Genomic DNA, 8,165 nt, shown 5'->3' with positions numbered 1-8,165 from the left:
CTAAAACAGTGATCTTAAGTCACCTGGGAAGCTGAACCCCCTCTCTGATTCTTGGCTTCTCTCCATTAGTATCTGGGTCCCTTAAGCTTTACCATCAGAACAGAGAGATGCTGTTCATCTCATTTGATTCTTTTTCATTGTATTTGGTTTGGGAAAGGAAAGGGGTCACGCTGTGCTTAGTACATTAGGTAAATCATTAGGGACTGTGAAGCTCTTATGTTTTGAATAAAATGTGTCTCCCAAAAGCTCTTGTATTAAGGCAGGAATAGTTAGAGGTGAAATGATTAGACTGTGAGAGCTGTAACCTAACCAGTCATTCCTCATTGGAATGGACTAACTGGGTGGGGACTGTAGGCAGATGGGGCCTGGCTAGAGGAGGTGGGTCACTGGGGGTATACCCTGGAAGGCTTCATCTTCGCTGCTTGGCTTTTGCCCTTCTCATTCTGCTTCCTGTCCACCATGAGGTGAGCAACTTTTTTCACTGCTGCCCTTCTGCCATGTTGTTCCACCTCATCTTGGGCTTGAAGTCATGGAGTTGGCTGCCCGTGGACTGAACCTATGAAACTGGGAGCCCCAAACATACTTTTCCTCCTCTAAGTTGGTTTGTCAGTATTTTGGTTACACAAGGAAAATTTGACTAACCCAGAAGCCAATTGATGTGGTGAGAAGGGAATGGGAGACTGCTGCTGCCTGTTTGCCAGCACTGGGAAATTCTGCCTGACTTGAGACATTTGCTTTTGGAGAGATTTACTGTTAGAGAGAATCTCTGGGTATAGACCAGGAATTTTTAATACAACTTTCCACGTGAGGGAAGTGCCTTTTCTATCTGCTTTACTCAAAATGGTAGCCACCGGATATTGAAATTTGAACTGTTACTAGTGCAGGTAAAAAACTGAATTTTTAATTTAAAATTGCAAATATAAAAACCAAAAATGAAAAATGGCTACTATTATAGATAAGTGCATGTCTAGATGATGTTCCTTTTGAGAGTTCTGCCTGCATGATGCCAAGACATTTTCTTTTTTTTTTAACTGAAAGAGAATTTTCAAATAAGAAACAAAATAGTTATCACCTTTATTATTATTACTTCTATATGTTGAATACCTACTAATTACTGTGCCCTTTTATTATCACTATTTTAGTAAAGTACAGGTGACATAAATTCACCATTTTAGTAACTTTAAGTTTACAATTCAATGTCATTTAACACATTTACAATGTGGAAAAACCATTACCACTGTCTAGCTCTAAAACATTTTCATTATCTCAAAAGAAAATCTTGCACCCTTATGTAATCTCTCCCTGTTCCTCTGTTCCCACAAACCCTCATCTACCTATTCAGAAGATGGTACATAAATTGAATCAGATAACACGTGGCCTTTTGTGTCTGGTTTCTCTCACTTGACAAAATCTTTACAAGGTTCTGAGTCATAACATGTGTTAGCATTTTATTCCTTTTGATTGTTGAATAATATTCAATTGTATATAGCTATTCCACACTTTGTTTATCCATTCATCAAGTGATGGACATGTGGGTAGTTTACATCTTTTGTGAATAGTGCTGCTGTGGACATTTGTGTACAGGTTTTGTGTGGGCATGTGTTTTCACATGGGTATAGACCTAGGAGCAGAATTGTTGGGTGATTTGATAATTTTATATTAAAATTATTGAGGAACAACCATAATGTATGTGACAGAGACTGCTCCATTTTGTTTCCATTAGCAGGTATAAGAATTCTAATTTCTCCATATCTTCACCAACATCTGTTATTTTCTGATTTTTTTTTTAAATAATGGACAACCTATAATGGGTATGATGTGGTATCTCATTGTGGCTTTTATTTGCATTTCTTTTATGACTAATAATGTTGTAAATCTGTTCATATGGTTATTGGTTCTTAGTATATCTTCTTTGGAGAAATGTCCATTGAAGCTCTTTGCTTATTTTTAAATAAACTGTGTTTTTGTTGTATATTTCTTATATATTTCAGATGGCAGGCACTTAGAAGATATAAAACTTGCAAATATTTGCCATATTCTTTGGGTTGTCTTTTATTCTCAGTGTCTTTTAATACACAAAATATTTCAATTTTGATGAAGTCTGATTTATGATATACCTAGGAAATTCATCTAATTCTAGGTCATGCAAATCTCCAGCTATGTTTCCTTCTAAGATTTTTTAGTGTTAGCACTTACATTCAAGTTTTTTTTTCACTCAAAGTTAATTTTGATGCAGTAGGGATCCAGATTCATTCTTTAGTGTATTCAGTTGTTTCAGTAAATTAATTGAAGAGATTAAAACAATTGACTCTATATGTGTAGGTTTATTTCAGGGCTCTCAATAAATCTATATATTTAGCTTTATGCTCATACCACATTGCTTTGATTGCTATTTTTTAGAAAGTTTTAACTTGGAAAGTATGAATTCTCTAACTCTGTTCTTCTTTAGGATTGTTTTAGCTATTTGGGACCCCTTAAATTCCCTCTAAATTTTAGAGTTTGCTTTTTTATTTTTGCAAAAAGATCATTGGGATCTTGATAGTGATTAATTTGGTGTTGCCATCTTAACAATATTGAATCTTACATTTCATGAATATTGAATGTATTTCTTTAGTTCTTTAATGTCTTTCAGCAATGTTTTGTAGTTTTCAGAGAATAAGTCTTGAACCTCACTGATTAAACTTATTCCTAAGTATTTTGTTCTTTTTGATGCTATTGTATATGAAATTGCATTAATTTCCTATTCAGTTTGATTATTACTAGTATATAGAAATAAATTTTTTTTTGCATGTTGATCTTGTATCCTACAATATTGCTAAACTCACTTATGAGCTCTATTTGATTCTTATGGAATACTTAGGACTTTCTATATATAAAGTCATATCATCTACAAATATAGTTTTATTTCTTTTTTTTCCTAGTTTGGATGGCTTTTCAAATTTCTTTTTCTTGATTAACTGCTCTGGGTAGAACTTCTAGTACAATGTTGAGTAGAAGTGGCAAAAAATGAACACTTGTCATATTCAGGATCTTTGGGGAGAAGTTTGGAGTATGATGTTAGTTGTGTATTTTACATAAGAGTCCTCAACCATGTTAAGGAAGTTCCCTTCTGTTCCTAGTTGTTTCAGTTCCTTTATCATGGAAGTCTGTTGGAGTTTGTGAAATGCTTTTTCTTCATTGAGATAAACATGTTTTTCTCCATTTGCTCTGTTACATTGTATAGATTTTCATATGTGGAAAATCAATCAATGATTTGGATTTCTGGGGTAAATTCCCTCGATCACAGTTTATAATCCTTCTAATATGCTGCTAGCTCCATGTTAACTAGGGTGAGAATTGGCTAGCCATAGGTGCAAGAGGCTTCAAATTCCTCTGGCATTTTGTTTTTGACTTCACTATAACTTCCTTAAATACTTTTCCACAAGGAGGGTCTGTGTCTTGTGGCTCTTTCTATGTAATCTAGTGTTATATGGACTATTTGTATGGGTGCAAGTTGTGGAGTGCATTCTACACCTTCCAATTAAGTCTGAGTGTCAGTGTGCCTATGTGTAGTGGCTGGGACTTGCTCAGGTGTCCCTCTGGTGGTACAGATTTTTGCCTCCTTGCCTTTCTTTCTTGGTTGCAACATCCCCAAATCTGACCTTGGAGCCCAACTTCTGTTGACTGTTTTCTTTCAGGTAATACAGGAAGGTTAGAGGGAGCAAAATGGAAGAAATGTCCTTCCCCCAGTTAGCCTAAGAATCTGGCAAACTCTCCCCCTGCTGGACTTTAGGTCTCTTCCCCACCCCCCTGCCCTATGGTGAAGACTGGGTGTATTTCACAATAGTTACTCACCCCCTGTAGATCTGATATTTCCATGTGAATCTAGTTGGGTTCCTGGAACCAACTGGAATTCAATCTAGTTTGCAATGGAAGTATGGTGGAATCCCATAAGACTGTGGGCCCCAGCAGGTTCTCACACTTTCAATCTGTTACATACTCAACATCTGGCAATTCATCAAAATTACCATTTAAGTTTTCCCACCAGTTTAAGGCTCCAGTAGTTTCTGCTCCAAACAAATGGATTTCAGCTATTTCTGGGTATGCCTGTATCACCAGATTACCGTGTTGTGACCTCAGTTCTCAGAAACATAGAAGTGACTGGGGACACACGGATGCCAGTGATGGGAACATGAGGATAAGGGAATAATTCTATAAAATGGGCCCACTGTGCTGACCCCCACATGCTTTCTTTACCAAGAAGCAGTTTACCTGAAGCTCTACCTGGCTTAAGTGGACAGGATATGTCACATTCCTCAGCAAACTATCTGTTATCTGCAGGAGAAATGCAGGCCTGAAATAATGTCACAATTTACCTGCAGCCCTTCCTGGCTTTAAGAATTTATGGTTAAATATCCAAGTTAGAACTGTCAGCATGGGCCAAGGTGACCTAGAGTTGTCATGGCAGTGGGGACTTGAAAGTCTGATGTCAATCTGTTGTCAGTCAAAAGTCAAGAGGTGGACTTTGGCGGGACTCTCTGGAAACTTCTGTGGAATCACAAATAAAACTGAAGTACAGGAGAGGCACACAGTCCCCCTTTCCCTTGAGGATGTCCCCTTTCCTAGTCCTAATAAACTCATTGCCTGTTACTCTGAGCAACATGTCTAAAATCTTTCTGATTTGATCACAAGAGTCAGTGCTTCAAAGGGGGAATGTCTTCATGTGGCTTCAGTTTTTTAGAAGGTCCCATTCCTGTAACAGAAAGAAACTGTCATTGATTTTCAGTTTGACCAATTTTTTCTGTTATAAGGAGGAGCAATGACTTCCAAGATGTTTACATATCAGGGCTGAAACTCTAAGTCCCAATAAGTTTGGAATCAAGGAATTCTGAATGGCAACATAATAACAAAAATCCTTTTAACTGCTCAGTTTAAATGCTGAAGTAAGGAAACAATTCCAGATGATTAGTCCAGTGTTAATAGGAGGCTAACAGGTGTCTGTGTAGCATTATGCAGAAATGCAGAATACAGGAAGGACAGCCAACACCTTTCACAGAATCTTTTATACTTTGCTTTAATTTTGAATAAAAATTGTTTGCACTTTTATGCATCTACCTAAATTTGTCCTCAACCAAAGTGGTACAATTTTACTTCACTCAACTCAATTAAATGAGTTTTGAAAAAAATTTTGTATTGTTTCTGAGGTCTCATCTGGAAGGAATAAAATAGCCTCCCAAGCAAGATTTTTCAGGAGTAAAGCATCACTCAGAGGGATTTTTCCCCTTATGGGACTATTTGTAAAAAAGATGAGGCATTTTAAATCCTTAATAATCTCAATAATAGTAAGAAGAGCTATTACATTTTATTATTGCAGATTTTTTTTTCCTGGCACTTGAAAATTTGTTTGCAGTTTCAAAATCAGAGAATACCTTTGTTATGTTCAGCTGGTCATTTGTCCTGGAAAGATTGAGGAGATGAAATATAGTGTGAAAGGTCATTTCAACTTCTGCTGTGATTATTTTATTTTCATCTAAATTTTTTAAATCAGGAAATTTGTTACATTATCCATTTCTAAGGACAAATTGAGGAAATCATATACCTCTTAGCTTAGCTATTAGTGTATGCTGGAGTATACATCTGACTAGTCATTGTTTTTGATTCTAAATAACCAACTGCATATTGAAGAGATTCAAAGGATTTTCCCTTCATTTAACAGAAACCCAATGTTTTTAAAATTAATAAAAAATTTGCACTTGAATTTGGGATCCAAATATATACAAATAAAAATAGATAATAGGGTAGATGTCAAGTTAAGTGTTCTTACCAAAAAATATAAAATAGATTATAGCAATCATTGCAAGAATTTTAAATACTGAATTTAATAGTCTCATTCATGAGGCTAACAGTAAATTAACAGTAAGTAGAACTGTTGAAATGGTTGAGACTTGCAAACACAACCATAAATTAAACTTGATATGCAGAAAAGGGGAACTTCACGTGTTCCTGCAAGGGAGAGTTGCACTTGCAAGAACAGTCTCCCTGAAGAAAGCCAAAGCTGATCTTATCCAAGGTTCCTGAAGTTCAGTGTCCAGGATTGGTGGATTTTTAGAAGCAGGAGCGTTTATGAATAGATAGATTTTTTCAACTGTGTTAATGTGGTCACTAGAATAGGCTATTGACTAGTGTCCTTTCACGAACATGGTTTCTGAAGTGAGGTCCTTGCTGATTGTTGACCAGAAGCATGAAACTGATGATGGTCTTTCAGAAGCTAGAGGTTGGCATTAACTTCCTTACTTTCAGAAGGAGGTCCACTGGAATGAGGCTGGCCCTGGTTTTGGAGCGTGTGTGCTGTTTGGACATCTAATTATAAATAATTATTTGTTTACAACTTGGAACTTTGGCCAAAACTTATCCTTTCTTTAAGATGGAAAACAAGTACTTTCAATTCTCAGTTCTCTTTCACCATCGAGGATTGCTCAGATCACTTTGTAGAGGTGATTTTGGCTTGTGTTGCTACTTGGGTGATTTAAATGACAATCACAGAGGCAGAAAAATAGCTCTAACTGCTGATTTTTTACTAATGGGAAGACAATTTTTGAATACATTGCGGGTGTCCTGACAGTACAGGATTCAAGACGTAATCATTAAATATAGGACATCTGTCTGGCAGCCTTATCTGTGGGCCAGATTAGCTTTCTTGTCACTCAACACCCTCTCCTATTTGCCTGGGAAAACCCTGTTTATTCTAATAAATGATTATTTGTCTCCTATTCTTCATCCTTGCAGCACTTCCTTGAATTTGTATTCTCATTCATTTATCACTTGAATCACAATAGTCTAAATTTCTAGGCATCAGTCTATCTAGCTTTCTTTAACTTCCTCCTAAATTGATCCTCTCTACATTGTTACTGAACAAATTCCCTTGCTTGATATTAATATAATTTTATTTATTTATTTTAGGTACCAGGATTGAACCCAGAGGGGCTTTACCACTGAGCCACATCTTCATCTCTTTTTAAAAATTTGAGACATGGTCTTGCTAAGTTGCTTAGAGCCTTTCTAAATTATTGAGGCTGGCTTTGAACTTGTGATCCTCCTGTCTCAGCCTCCAGAGTCACTGGGATTCCAGGCATGCCCCACACATTTGGCTGAATATTAATTATAGGATAAAACACAAGTTCCTTACCATGACAAATGAGGCCTTTTGTTATGTGGCCTCTGCCTTCTCCTCAGGCTTTAACATCTTTTATTCTTCTGCTCACTAGCTCTACACGCAAGTTTCCTAATGTGCCATATTACTCACCTGTACTCTTGCACATGTAGTTTACTTATTTGAAATGCTTATCTCACTTTCGCAAGAGTTTTTTATCATTCCAAAATTTGGCTCAGGCCTTTATTGCCTCTACAAAGCTTTCTTTGATATCTCCAGGCCCCCTACATCTCTTTTTTCATCTGGTGCAAAATTTTACAACATTCTTGCACTGCAACATATTGTCATATTAAACTGTTTTGTCTGTTAAAACAAGCAGTTATATACTGAGAGATATTTCCATATTCCTTTGATAGTCCCTCACCTCCTTTCTCTTCCCCTACTCCATGGCTTCTTGAAAGAAGGTCTGTGTCTTTCTTTTTAAAATTTGCAATGTGTAGTATAGTACACATCTCGAAGCAGGGATAAAAAAACAATACTGGGTTGCGGGATAGAGCTCAGTAGTATATAACGCTTGCCTAGCATGCAGGAGGCCCTAGGTTTAATCACTAGCATTTGGAGGGAAAAACACCAAGTTTATAAAGTAATTAATGTCAGTCTATTTGGGCTGCTATAACAAAATATCCAACACTGGGTAACTTTGAACAATAGAAACTTCTCACAGTTGAGGCTGGGAATTCCAGGATTAAGGTGCTAGTGGGTTGTCTGGTGAGGGTCATCTGGTTCAAAGATGGCATCCTCTGATTAAAGGGCTGAGCAAGTTACACCAGGGTTGTATTTTTTTGGTACTGTTGATTGAACCCAGGAGTACTTAACCACTAAGCTATGTACTCAACCTTTTTTCAAAAAACTTTGTTTTGAGACAGGTCTTTCTAAGTTGCTTAGGGCCTGGCTAAGTTGCTGAAGCTGGCTTTGAAGTGGTGATCCTCCGGCCTTCAGCCTCCCAAACTGCTGAGATTTCAGATGAGGGCCACCT

This window comes from Urocitellus parryii, chromosome 1, assembly GCF_045843805.1.
Source record: "Urocitellus parryii isolate mUroPar1 chromosome 1, mUroPar1.hap1, whole genome shotgun sequence".
Classification (NCBI taxonomy): Eukaryota; Metazoa; Chordata; class Mammalia; order Rodentia; family Sciuridae; genus Urocitellus; species Urocitellus parryii.
Note: the sequence above shows the minus strand (reverse complement) of the source record.